The sequence below is a fragment of the Castor canadensis genome, chromosome 4 (assembly GCF_047511655.1).
Source record: "Castor canadensis chromosome 4, mCasCan1.hap1v2, whole genome shotgun sequence".
In the NCBI taxonomy this organism is placed as follows: Eukaryota; Metazoa; Chordata; class Mammalia; order Rodentia; family Castoridae; genus Castor; species Castor canadensis.
In genome coordinates, this window is record NC_133389.1 from 103,254,726 (window position 1) to 103,267,490 (window position 12,765).

At 36.8% G+C, this 12,765-nt stretch overlaps 1 pseudogene; it reads right to left on the reverse strand.

Moving 5' to 3' along the window:
- Positions 1-4,671: 4,671 nt before the first annotated feature.
- On the reverse strand, positions 4,672-5,309 carry LOC109689207 (calretinin pseudogene; annotated as a pseudogene).
- Positions 5,310-12,765: the final 7,456 nt, after the last annotated feature.

Genomic DNA, 12,765 nt, shown 5'->3' on the forward strand with positions numbered 1-12,765 from the left:
ATAAGCTTGGAGCTTCCACATACTCCTATGTGAATTGTTGCTATTTCACCTGTCTGGCAACAACCTGGAAAAACCCCATTCACAAAACATTTTACTTGACTCAGAGTTCACTCAGTAAGGACAGCTCTATCCCCAAGACATTTATTAAAAGCATTCAGTGGCAACTGTTTAACACAGCTATCTAAGGCAGAAATAGCATTTCAAACAAATAGGAAGCTTACTTAAAATCATGAAAGGAAAATCCAGAAAATAAGAAGTGCATATAGGCATAGAAAAGCTCCAAAATGTTCCAGGAAAACTGGGAACTAGAAGGCCATGTGCATGTTGCAGAAAGATCTGGCAAGGCCCTGTTCTCTGAACTCTAGCACAACTTGAGGCACTGTGTAAGCAGGAAGTAAAGGCAAAGGCAGGCTCATAAAATAACAGAGCATTGAAAGCATGCCCCAACACAAACATACATACATCCTATGGGTGAAATCTTGGAGACTTTTGTTTCAAGGAAATCTTCCTGCATTCATTAGCTGGCCCCTAAACTGATCACATACCATATATAATAAGAAATACAAAGTTTACAGAATTAGCCCAAGAAAGTCCCTAAGCAAAAAGAGCAACAACAACAACAACAAACAGAAACAATACTAAACTCCAAAGAGGAGGAGGGGCTCTGATTTCTGAAATTAACACATGTGCTACATAAAAAGTGTAGTTTTCAGCTACAATGAGAAATTTGCAAGACGTGCAAAAGCATGAAATATCGACCACACTTTGGGGGAAAGTCCTTAATGAAAATTGCCCTGAGGAAACTGAAATACTGAGCTTTCTAAGCAAACTCTTAAGTTAGCCTCTACAGAGGCATGTCCAAAAAAAAAAAAAAAAAAATCAGTGCTAAAGAATTAAAAGGAATGTATGAGAAAGATGTCTCCCCAAATAGAGAATATCAGTGAAAATAAGGAAGTTACTTCTTAAAAAAAAGAGCCAAATGTAAAATTTATAATTCACAAGTACAATAATGGAAATGAAAAATTTACCAAAGGGATTCAGGACCAGATTTGAACTGGTAGAAGAACTGACAAACTAGAAGAAAGGTCAACTGAAATTGTCCATTCTGAGAAATGGAATTTTTTAATGAAGTAAAGTAAAGAGAGCCTCAGGAGCATGTGGAATGCCATCAGGAGTATCAATACATGCATAATGAAAATCTCAAAAGCAGAAAAAAGGGAGAATGAGAGAGACAGAGACAGAAGAAATAATGGCCAATGACTTCCCACATTTGAAAAAAAATATTAAACTATAGATCTAGGAAGCTCAACAAATCCAAAGTATGATGAACATAAGGATATTCATCTCTAGACTGTAAAAAGGCAAAGAGTAAAAATGGATTTTTGTTTGTTAACACTTCTATATGACTTAATAGACAAGTGCATAAAACAATAATCATAAAACTCTGTTGATGGCCTCCCATGTATAAAAATATAATTTTTATGATAATAATAGCACAAAAGAGGCAAGGAAAGAGCTATAGTAGAGCAAAGTGTTTGTTCATTACTGAAATTAAGTTAGTATAAATCTGAAGCAGACTGTTTTAAATTATCATGTTAATTGCAATCTCCACAGCAACCATGTTTTAAAAAGTCCTCAAAATAATATAGAAGAAACAAGGGAATTCAATGGAACACTGAAAATATCTAATACAAAAGGAGACAGTGATTGAGGAACAAATAAAAATAAGACACACAGACCATGAATAGCAAAATGGCATATGTAAATCCTACCTTATCAAAATTCCATTAAATGTGAATGGATTAAGCATTTGAATCAAAAGACAGAGGTTGTAAAATGGATTTTAAATAATATGATCCAACTATATGCTGTCTATAAAAGATACACTTGATTCAAAGAAAAAAAGAGGCTTAAAGTAAAAGAACAGTAAAAATCTCTTTGGTTACAGTAACCAAAGAGACCAAGTAACTAAAAGAGACCAAGATTGGCTATACTAATATCAGACAAAATAGAATTTAAGACAGAAACAGCTACTAGAGACAAAAGGGGAGATTTTGTAACAATAAATGGGTAGATCCATCAGGATAGCCTGATTATTATAAACGTATACGCATCTAACAACAAAGTCAAAACTACATGAAGTAAAAGCTTACAGAATTGAAGAAGGAAACAGATTAAAGAATGATTGGAGACATCATTATATTCACTTTCAATAATGGCTTAAACAAAAGAGAGGTGATTGACAAGCAAACAGAAGACTAGAACAGCACAAGCCAACTAGATCTAACAGACTTCTAGCTGTGAAACACTCCACTCAAAATAGCAGAATTCACGTTTGTGAAGTGCACACGGAATAATTCTCCAGGACGTAGTATGTATTAGGTTTGCTTATAGTTTCACATTATAACTCTCATACTACTGCTTTCAACCTTAGAAGAGTCCTTATATTTATAAGGACTTACAAATAGCATATGGTTGAATATTTTCATATCGACTCTGACTTTTATGCCAGTTAATCAGAGCATTAATTTCACAAATTTAATGTAATTATTGCCATATTTGGATTCAAATTTGCCTTCTTGCTATGTCTTCTATTTTACTATGTAATCTAGTTCTGTCTTTCTATTGGATTAATCAAGTGTTCATTATTACATTTGTCCCATCTATTGAATTATCAGTTATATATTTGTTATTACATTTCTGATTACTCCAGAATAACAGATGTTAACACTAACTCTTTGCTTATTACAGACTATCTTGTCAATACATTTATCATTTCTTAAATAACACAAGAACTTCACAATATTTTAAATATTTTAACTTCATCTGCTCCCTGTTATGGACTGAATTGAGTCTCCCTGTCTTCAAGTTCAAGTTCATATATTGAAGTTTGTTTTGTTTTATTTTGTAGTACTGGGGCTTGAAATCAGGGCCCCACAATTGCTTGGCAGGAGCTCCACCACTTATGTCACACTCCCAGCCCTTTCTTCCTTTTTTTTTTTTAATTTTATGACTATTTATTTCATCCAGATGAAATATTTGGATGAAATACAAATACTTATATAAGAAAATTATTACATTGTATGTGGTATACAAGTATATCTTTTTGAAGTACATAAACAAAAACAAAACAAACAATTCTCCTGAAAATTGAAGAAGCGCCATGGAAGAAAACCTAGGAATTTTCTCTTCATTAGCAACCAATGTGGGAGAAGGCCAGAGCTGTAGGGAGGCAAGAGACAGTTCTACCAAAAAAAAGAGTTAAGTCATTTTTTTCAGTTAAGGTCTCGCATTTTTGCCCAGGGCTGGCTTTAGACCATGATTCTCTTACCTACAGCCTCTTGTGTAGCTGAGACCACAGGCACACATCACTACACCCAGATTATTGACTGAGATGGGGTCTCACTAACTTTTTTTTAACCTCAAAAACACAATCCTCCCTAGTACTTGGATTATAGGTGTGAGCAACTGTGCCCAGACACATACTAAGGCTCTAACTCCCAAAGATCCTTTCCACAGTAATTAGGTTTAGATGTGTACAATGGGGAGTTTCCCTGAGCTTTAGATAGGATTAGTGCCCTTATAAGGAGCAGGTCCTCAACCAGGAAATGAATTTTCTGTGACATTCGCCTTAGACTTCTTAACCTCTAGAGCTGTGAGAAATAAATGTTTCTCTAAGCTGTTCAGTCCATGTTATTTTGTTATAGCAGTCTAAACTAAGACATTCCCCTTTTACTTTTTGTAGTATTGTCATGTATTTTAGTCCTACATCTATTTAAAACCCTACAATATGTTATGACTATTGTTATTGTTTAGATTTACTCATATATTTACCCTTCCTTGTGTTCTTAATTTTTTCTTCAGTTCTGCATTTAAACCAGGGGGAAAATATCCCCTTATGCTCTTAGTGTAAGTTGGCTAGTAATATATTCTTGCTGCTTTTGTTTGTCTGGAAATGTATTTAATTAATATTCTTATTGTTTTTGGTGGTACCAGGATTTGAATTTAGGGCCTTGCATTGCTAGGCAGGTGCTCTACCACTTAATCCAAGTCCACAGACCTAATTAATATATATATATTTTTTTTCAGCAGAACGTTTCCACTTTATTGTCTTTAAACTATTCTTTGGTAAACAAGAAGACAGGAAACCCAAAAAGAAAAGGAGCACATGAGTAGAGAAGGCAAGGAGAGGGCAGGAGCCCTCCACAACAGGAACTCTGAGAACGCAGCTACAGCTACACGTTAGCAAGGTGGTGGGTGGAAACTGGAAGTTCGAGGTGGGAGATGTCTGAGGCTGGGGAGGAAGGCAGGAGACAGTGAGAGGGAGGATTCTACTCTGTTGGATGTAGAAGCCTAAATCATACAGCAAATGAGCTCATGCATCACAGCAAAGAGAACTAGGGAAGCTCCACCAATGCCCCCACCCACCTTCCACGCAGTTGGTGACCCACTGTGGGGAAAGCCTGTGCTTTGTCAGGGTTGTGTTGGAGCAGACTCAAAGGAGATCCATCAGCCGCTCACCCTCCATTTTCCTTTCCTGCTTAGTGGTCTGGTGTGTGTGGGTTGCAAGGATCGGGGAGGAGCTGTCATGATCTTTGGGTCTGGGGAGCAGTGTCAGGGCAGCAGGGGTGGGTTTGGGGGGGAAGTGAAGAAGCAGCTCCATGACCCCTTTCACGTGGGAGGCTCACTGCACAGCACACTCTCCAGGTCCTTTGGGTAGAGCTTCCCTGCCTCAGCCAAGGACATGGCACTCTTTCTGTAGTTGGTGAGCTGCTGGATGTTCATTTCCTTCTTGTTCTTTTCATACAGATCCTTCAGAAGGGCATCCAGTTCATTCTCATCAATGTAGCCCCTTCCGTCTTTGTCATAAAATGTGAAGATGGCATTAAACTCCTCCGAGGTCAGCTTCATGCCCTGAAATTTTAGCAGGAAGTTTTCTTGTACAGGCAAAAGTGGCGACATCTCTGAGAAGCCCAATTTGCCGTCTCCCTTCAAGTCAAACATTCGTAGTATAGTTTGGGTATATTCCTGCAGCTTGGGTTCATCATACGGCCGGTTGGCCTTCTTCAGCAGGTCTGACAAGAAGCCCTTGAGCTCATTGGCTTCAATGTAGCCACTTCTGTCTCTGTCATACTTCCTCTAAACCTCCATAATCTCCGCACTGGAGCCCACATGCTGCCTGAAGCACAGCAGGAAGTTCTCTTTAATCGGCAGAATCTGCGCCAGCTCTGCCATCTCAATTTTCCCATCTTGTCATACTTCTACATGAACTCCTTCATCTTCTCCCCAAAATTGTCACTCTTTGACATCTATGGACAGAGAAAGGAGGCTGAGTTTCCTGCAACAGCTCATGGGATCATGCAGCAGTGTTGGGAATTACTTTGTCTAATATTCTTTTTGATGGATATTTTAATGAGTACAATTTCTTGCTTGAAACAGTGATATTCTTTCAGAACTGTAAAGATGTTATTCCATTGTCTTTTGGATTCTATAGTTTCTACTGAAAAGTCAACCTTGTTTTACTTTTGTACTGTTGAAAGTAATGTGCATTTTTTCTGACTGCTCTTAATATTTTTATCATTGAGATGTTTGAATATAATTATCTGGGTATGATTTTTATGACATTTAGATTGCATGCAGTTTGTAGAACTTGAAATCATGAATTGCTTTCATCAGTTTTGTAAAATTAGTTACCAGCAGTTTTTCAAATGTTACTTTTGTTCAATTCATGCTCTCCTTTCCTTCTAGGATTCCAACTGCAGGTATATCTGAACTTTTAAACTCTGATCCACTCTCTCTTTTAGCTGTTTTAAATTCTTATTCTTCTGCATTTTCTATCTGCTTTACTTTATACTGAAATTTGAAGACATTCTACAACCCCCTCTCTTAATTCTTTTCTCTCTTGTGCCTAATTTATAAACCCATCTTTTATTTCATTTGAGTTTTCATAATTTCAGATCCTAGCATTTCCATTTGTGTATTTTTTAGATGCTTGGTAATTATTTAATTGAATGCTAGATATTTTGAAAAACTTTCAAAGATTATGAACAAAGTTATCTTTCTCTAGAGAGGATTTAATCTGCTTCAGCAGTCATATGATGTATGAACTTATATTGCTCCAGTCAGTGCTGGACTTCAGATTTTTTAAGCTCATTAACTTGTGATGGTTTGTCATAAATCTTAATGCTTAGCCTTTACTTTTTAAGAAGTGGCCATCTTAGGCTCTCATCTGAAATCCTGAAGTGTTTATTTGGGCTCTGTCTTCTTAGAGATCCCCAAATTTCCATCTTTTTCTCCCAGGTTCTTGAAGATTACTAAAATCTTGACTCAGCAAGTGAACTACCAATCTATTTCTTTATGCTTATTTTCTGTGCATCTTACTCCTGTATTTAAGGAATTAGACCATTCCTTGAGGGGAAATTGTGCAGAATTTTGGGCTCACTTCTCTTTTTCCAACTTAACTCCCAATTGCTTTGGCAGTTTCAAACTTCTACATCTCTCTCTACCTATCTTAGTGAAATAGTCGTAAGTCCAGAATGCTACTGCTTATCTATCACCCATGCTGTGAATATGCAAGTACCAAAGTGAAAAATATAGCAAAGGTGAACCTCAATTCATTAAATTTCTAATCTAAGATTTTTGTAACTTTAATACTGGGTTCTTTGGTTTCTCTCTAGTGGATTCACTTGTTGCATATATTATTTTAAAGTTGTTCTTAATAAGAGTGCTAATGTAACTATTCTATCAAAGCTACAAGTGGAAATAGAACCATTAACTTTTAATCAGTAATTTTCCTTAATCTCTATTTTCAATATAATCTTCTAATTTGTGATTTTAAAAGTACAGAGATAAAACTGAGTTTAAAAAATGTACCTGGCTGGACTTGAAATAAAAGAGATGAGTCAGGAAAGCAAAATATTAAGAATATTTATACAATTGCTATTTTTCTATGATTAGCCTAGATAACAAAAATTAAGTGGATTCCTGAGTTATCTAGGTGTTTACCTTAATACCACCATTGAAAAACAAAATCAAAACATTCTAATGGGTTTATGTTTAGGAAAATTAGTTTCATTTATGTAACATATTATTTTTCAAATATATAACATGCATTTCTTCTTTAACAAAAAGCCAAGTTTGATGATTTTGTTTGTAAATATTCTCTCTCCCTTCACCAGATCTTCCCCCCTCACCCCCAGTGAAAAAACTAGATCTCTTTCTCGTGTCACCCTGAACTTCTGGATGGGACATGCTCCATTTAGAGCCTTGTTTCCTGCTTGAAGGGACAATTAATATGCTTACTACTTGAGGAGAAGCATGGCTCATTGGACTAAGCTTTGAGTCACTAGTTTGGAGTTACCATCCCACTTTTGCTACTGATTCAATTTGTGCCCCTGGGCAAGCTGCTTAACCTTTGCATTTGTTCACCTGAAAAATGGGATAAAGTGATCACTTATTTATTTGCAAGAGTAGCTAGTAATAACTGCTCTTGAATATAAAGAAATACACACAATATATTTTGACTAGTTAAAATTACTACAATACTCCTACAATTCAGTTCCCTCTAAAGCTTCAGTAGTTCTTTGATTAAAATTCTTCTGATTTAGGTTAAAATGAAGCACAATAAAGTGCACTTAAGTGTTTTTGCTTAATTTGCATGCTTAAACAGGTAAGAAAATCCAGTGCAGTTAAGCTTGAGAAAACAAAAATCAAAAAAAATAGAGAGGAGAAAATAATTTCTCTCCCCCTCACATAACCCTCTTTACAAATAACCATAAAAGTATTATTTATTGTATGGACATATTATTCTTTTTCTATCACTAAAGTATAAAAGTTCACTTTACACACTTCTTTCTTTTTTCTTATTCATGGTTCTTTAAAAAGATTTTTAAATAATAATTATTCCTAAAATAATTTAATCTCAGCATAGCTTAAAAAAATGTTTTTTCCATGTTATAAAAGGAGCAAATATTCAAACAATTCCTTTTGTCTGGCACTTTGCCTTCCTTTGCACAATACATGCTTCTGAAAAAATACAAGAATTGACATTTTTAATCTAAAGAAGAATTTTTAATTTGCTCATACTTAGGAAAGATGCCATTGAAGAATGCCTTAAAAATATTACATAATAAGTAGGCTTCTATTTAATAAATATGAGTTCAATTTGAAATTCAGACAATAAATTAAGTCTTTCCATGTGTCTCTTTATAACTGCTTCTATCACAAAAGCAGAATGTATATGGTACACCTATGAAAAGGTCATAATGAAACTTATACTTTTGTACAATTAACATATGCTCATTTTTAAAAAATGAGCACCTCTGTTGTAGGAAAAAAAAATCAATGGTTTTACTCACCAGCCTAATATTTGTCACCTTTCTGGGTCATTTCAACATCCTTGCAAACGACCCATCCAATTCTCCGCATGCTTTGACTTCCCTATTCTTAGATCTCCTCTCCTCATTACCAGTGACCTTCATTTTCTTTTTTCTATCACTGAAATGGTAAGTTCCCCCCTACATTATTACCAGACACAACTTCTCTCCCAAACTCTTCTTATTTTCTGATTGTAGATCCTAACCATATATCTCTTTTGCTTAAGTGTCTGGCAAGAGGCAATGAGATCTCCTAATGGTGTCAGTCCTCTAAATCATTGCTCCCATCACTTCTACCACAATAACTTTTTCTAGACTTTACTTTCTTCCTATCCAAATTAAATTTCACAAGTCATTGCTCCAATGACTCCCACACAATCCCCATAACTTACTTATTCCCCTCTTTCTCCAATCCAACCATGTAAGAACTCAATCATCTGCCTTCTCTCTGCCTGCCAACATCTATGTGTTATAGGAAATAACAACAAAACTGAGTAGGAGTCAGATAAACACATGATCTCCACCCTCAAATGGACACTCAACCCTGACAGTTTTACTACAATCCCTCTCTCTCTCCAATTTCAGTTTTACACCTTTTCTTCATGTCTCATTTATTTAAAGTGAAATCCTTGTTTTCTGTTCCAGAGCAATTAAGAACTCTCAGCTTTGGTTATCACCATCTTTTAGTGCCAGTTCTACAAAATGGCATGCTTCTGCTTGCTTGTCTTCTTTTCTCCCTCCCTCCCTCCATTCCTTCCTTTCTTCCTTCCTTCCTTCCTTCTCTCCTCTTTCCTAGAGGAGGAGGAGGGGGAGGAGGAGAAAGAAGAGAAGGGAATGGTCACTCTACTCTCAAAGGCCAACAAAGGAGCTAAAAATATACGATGGAGAAATACCAGCCTCTTCAACAAAAACTGCTGGGAAAACTGGTTAGCAGCCTGCAAAAAACTGAAACTAGATCCATGTATATCACCCTATACCAAGATTAACTCAAAATGGATCAAGGATCTTAATATCAGACCACAAGCTCTTAAGTTGATACAGGAAAGAGTAGGAAATACTCTGGAGTTAGTAGGTATAGGTAAGAACTTTCTCAATGAAACCCCAGCAGCACAGCAACTAAGAGATAGCATAGCTAAATGGGACCTCATAAAGCTAAAAAGCTTCTGTACATCAAAAGAAATGGTCTCTAAACTGAAGAGAACACCCACAGAGTGGGAGAAAATATTTGCCAACTATACATCAGACAAAGGACTGATAACCAGAATATATAGGGAACTTAAAAAACTAAATTCTCCCAAAACTAATGAACCAATAAAGAAATGGGCAAGTGAACTAAACAGAACTTTCTCAAAAGAAGAAATTCAAATGGCCAGAAAACACATGAAAAAATGCTCACCATCTCTAGCAATAAAGGAAATGCAAATTAAAACCACGCTAAGATTCCACCTCACCCCTGTTAGAATAGCCATCATCAGCAACACCACCAACAACAGGTGTTGGCGAGGATGCGGGGAAAAAGGAACCCTCTTACACTGTTGGTGGGAATGTAGACTAGTACAACCACTCTGGAAAAAAATTTGGAGGCTACTTAAAAAGCTAGACATCGATCTACCATTTGATCCAGCAATACCACTCTTGGGGATATACCCAAAAGACTGTGACACAGGTTACTCCAGAGGCACCTGCACACCCATGTTTATTGGGGCACTATTCACAATAGCCAAGTTATGGAAACAGCCAAGATGTCCCACCACTGACGAATGGATTAAGAAAATGTGGTATCTATACACAATGGAATTTTATGCAGCCATGAAGAAGAACAAAATGTTATCATTTGCTGGTAAATGGATGGAATTGGAGAACATCATTCTGAGTGAGGTTAGCCTGGCCCAAAAGACCAAAAATCGTATGTTCTCCCTCATATGTGGACATTAGATCAAGGGCAAACACAACAATGGGATTAGACTATGAGCACATGATAAAAGCAAGAGCACACAAGGGAGGGGTGAGGATAGGTAAGACACCTAAAAAATTAGCTAGCATTTGTTGCCCTTAACGCAGAGAATCTAAAGCAGATACCTTAAAAGCAACTGAGGCCAGTAGGAAAAGGGGAACAGGTACTAGAGAAAAGGTTAGATCAAAAAGAATTAACCTAGAAGGTAACACCCACGCACAGGAAATCAATGTGAGTCAATGCCCTGTATAACTATCCTTATCTCAACCAGCAAAAACCCTTGTCCCTTCCTATTATTGCTTATACTCTCTCTACAACAAAATTAGAAATAAGGGCAAAATAGTTTCTGCTGGGTATTGAGGGGGTGGGGGGGAGAAGGAGGGGCAGAGTGGGTGGTAAGGGAGGGGGTGGGGGCAGGGGGGAGAAATGAACCAAGCCTTGTATGCACATATGAATAATAAAAGAAAAAGAAAAAGAAAACTATAGGAACCTGCAAAGAGAAATTAAAGAAACCCTGGAGAAACAGTTCTGTCAAAACTTACCTGCAAGTGCAAAGCAGTCAGGAGTGCTCAGGACCCATAGAGCTCAGCACTGTGATGCAGATGCTTCGCTCTTTTTCCTATCATGCTCCCAACTTCTGCTAAAGACATGCCGCTTTTCAACACATCTGAAATTTTCATTTTATCACTTAAATGAAACACATTAACTTTTACCTTGCTTTGGGGGGCATCATTTTCTTTTTGGGAAGCACATGTTCATAAAATCACATGATGCACTGATGTAAACACTACTGATGACAATGCAGGCCTGACTGAGCACTTCTCCACACCAACTGAGCTGTGTAATGTGTATGTGAGAATTTAACAGTTTTGATTTAAAAATTTTTTTGATTACAAATTTTTTTGGACCATGCTTTGTCAAAACTGTATGTAATAAATTTGCAAGTAAGGTGGGCTCACAGTACACTCAAAATTCCAGATGTTCTTTTTATACAAATTGTGAAGTTGTATAATTAAAAAAAAAAAGTTCATGTTGCAAAGTTCTTCCTTCCTTGCCTTAAGAAGTATTTTGCCCAATTTCCCTCTCTTTCTTCTGCATTTTTAGTATTTCCTCCTATAGCACATACCTATCAGTTTATGAATATAACTTATCATCTCTTAACTGAAAGCAAAATAAAATCCTCTCTCCTCTCTCTGTCCCTTCCACCTCCCCTCCTCCTTCTCTTCCTTTCCTTCTTCTCTCTCTCTCTCTCTCTCTCTCTCTCTCTCTCTCTCTCTCTCTCTCTCAGAAAGTGTCTCCCTCTATGGCTGGCCTCAAACTCAATGATTTCCAGCCTCTACCACTTGAGTGCTGGAATTATTGGCATGTGCCACCATAGCTGGCATTAAAATCCTCTATTGATTCTGCATTCCCCACTAGCCCACTAGCCACTGCCTTATGTGCTAATTTTTATAACCAAATGTCATTAAAGGTTTGTTATTTATGGTACTTTTAAATTTTCATTTACCATTAACTCTTCAAAGATTTCCACTTCTGCTGATACTGTCAAAGACATTGATTCTCTTCACAATGCCATGGCATTATATTTTTCCTTCTCAATTTACTGGGTGTCTGTAGGATTCAACAATGTTCCTATCTTTTTGTAAAACACTCTAATATATGACAAACCTCTTCCTTGGTTTTTATCTCTCCTCTCTGACTACCACTTTTTAAAAAACCTCTTTCCTGGCTTTTAATCTACTTGACTGACATATTTCTTCTCTTTCACTTCACTCTTATTTAGATGCTCTCATCCATGTCATGGCCTTAAATACCATTTGTATGCTGACAACCCCCAAATATATATCTGCAGCATTGCATGTTGTTCCAAACTTTAGTCACATACATCCACTTGCTTACTTTACATCTCCATTGGGATAGCTCACAGGCACTTCACATTTAATATTTTCAAAAGTGAGTATTTTCACTATTCACTTGTCCAATCAATCCCCTATTCCATGTCTCTCCCTTTAAAACTTGCCCATCTCAATAAAGGACACTACCTCCACTTGATTGCTCAAGAAAAAGGTAGGAGACATCCAACCCATCAGCAATGCCTGTTGATTTCACTTCCAGAATATATCTTGAACCTGCCCACCTCTTCCCATTAGTTCATAGTATTATCATATCTTGCCTGGTTTACTGCAATATCCTTCTAACTAGCTTCTGTTTTCTTTGGTAATCACTTGCAAACTCATTCTCCATGTAACAGAATGATTTTTTAAATATAAACCAGACTACCTAACTCTTCTCCTTGAAACCCTCCAATGGCTTGATGCTTCAGCTTGAACCAAATGCATGACCTACAAGCTACTGCATAGTCTGGGGACTCTTCTCTCTTTACTTATAACAATCCCCTTTTTGCTGCAAGAGCCTTCTTTCAATTTCTTAAGCACA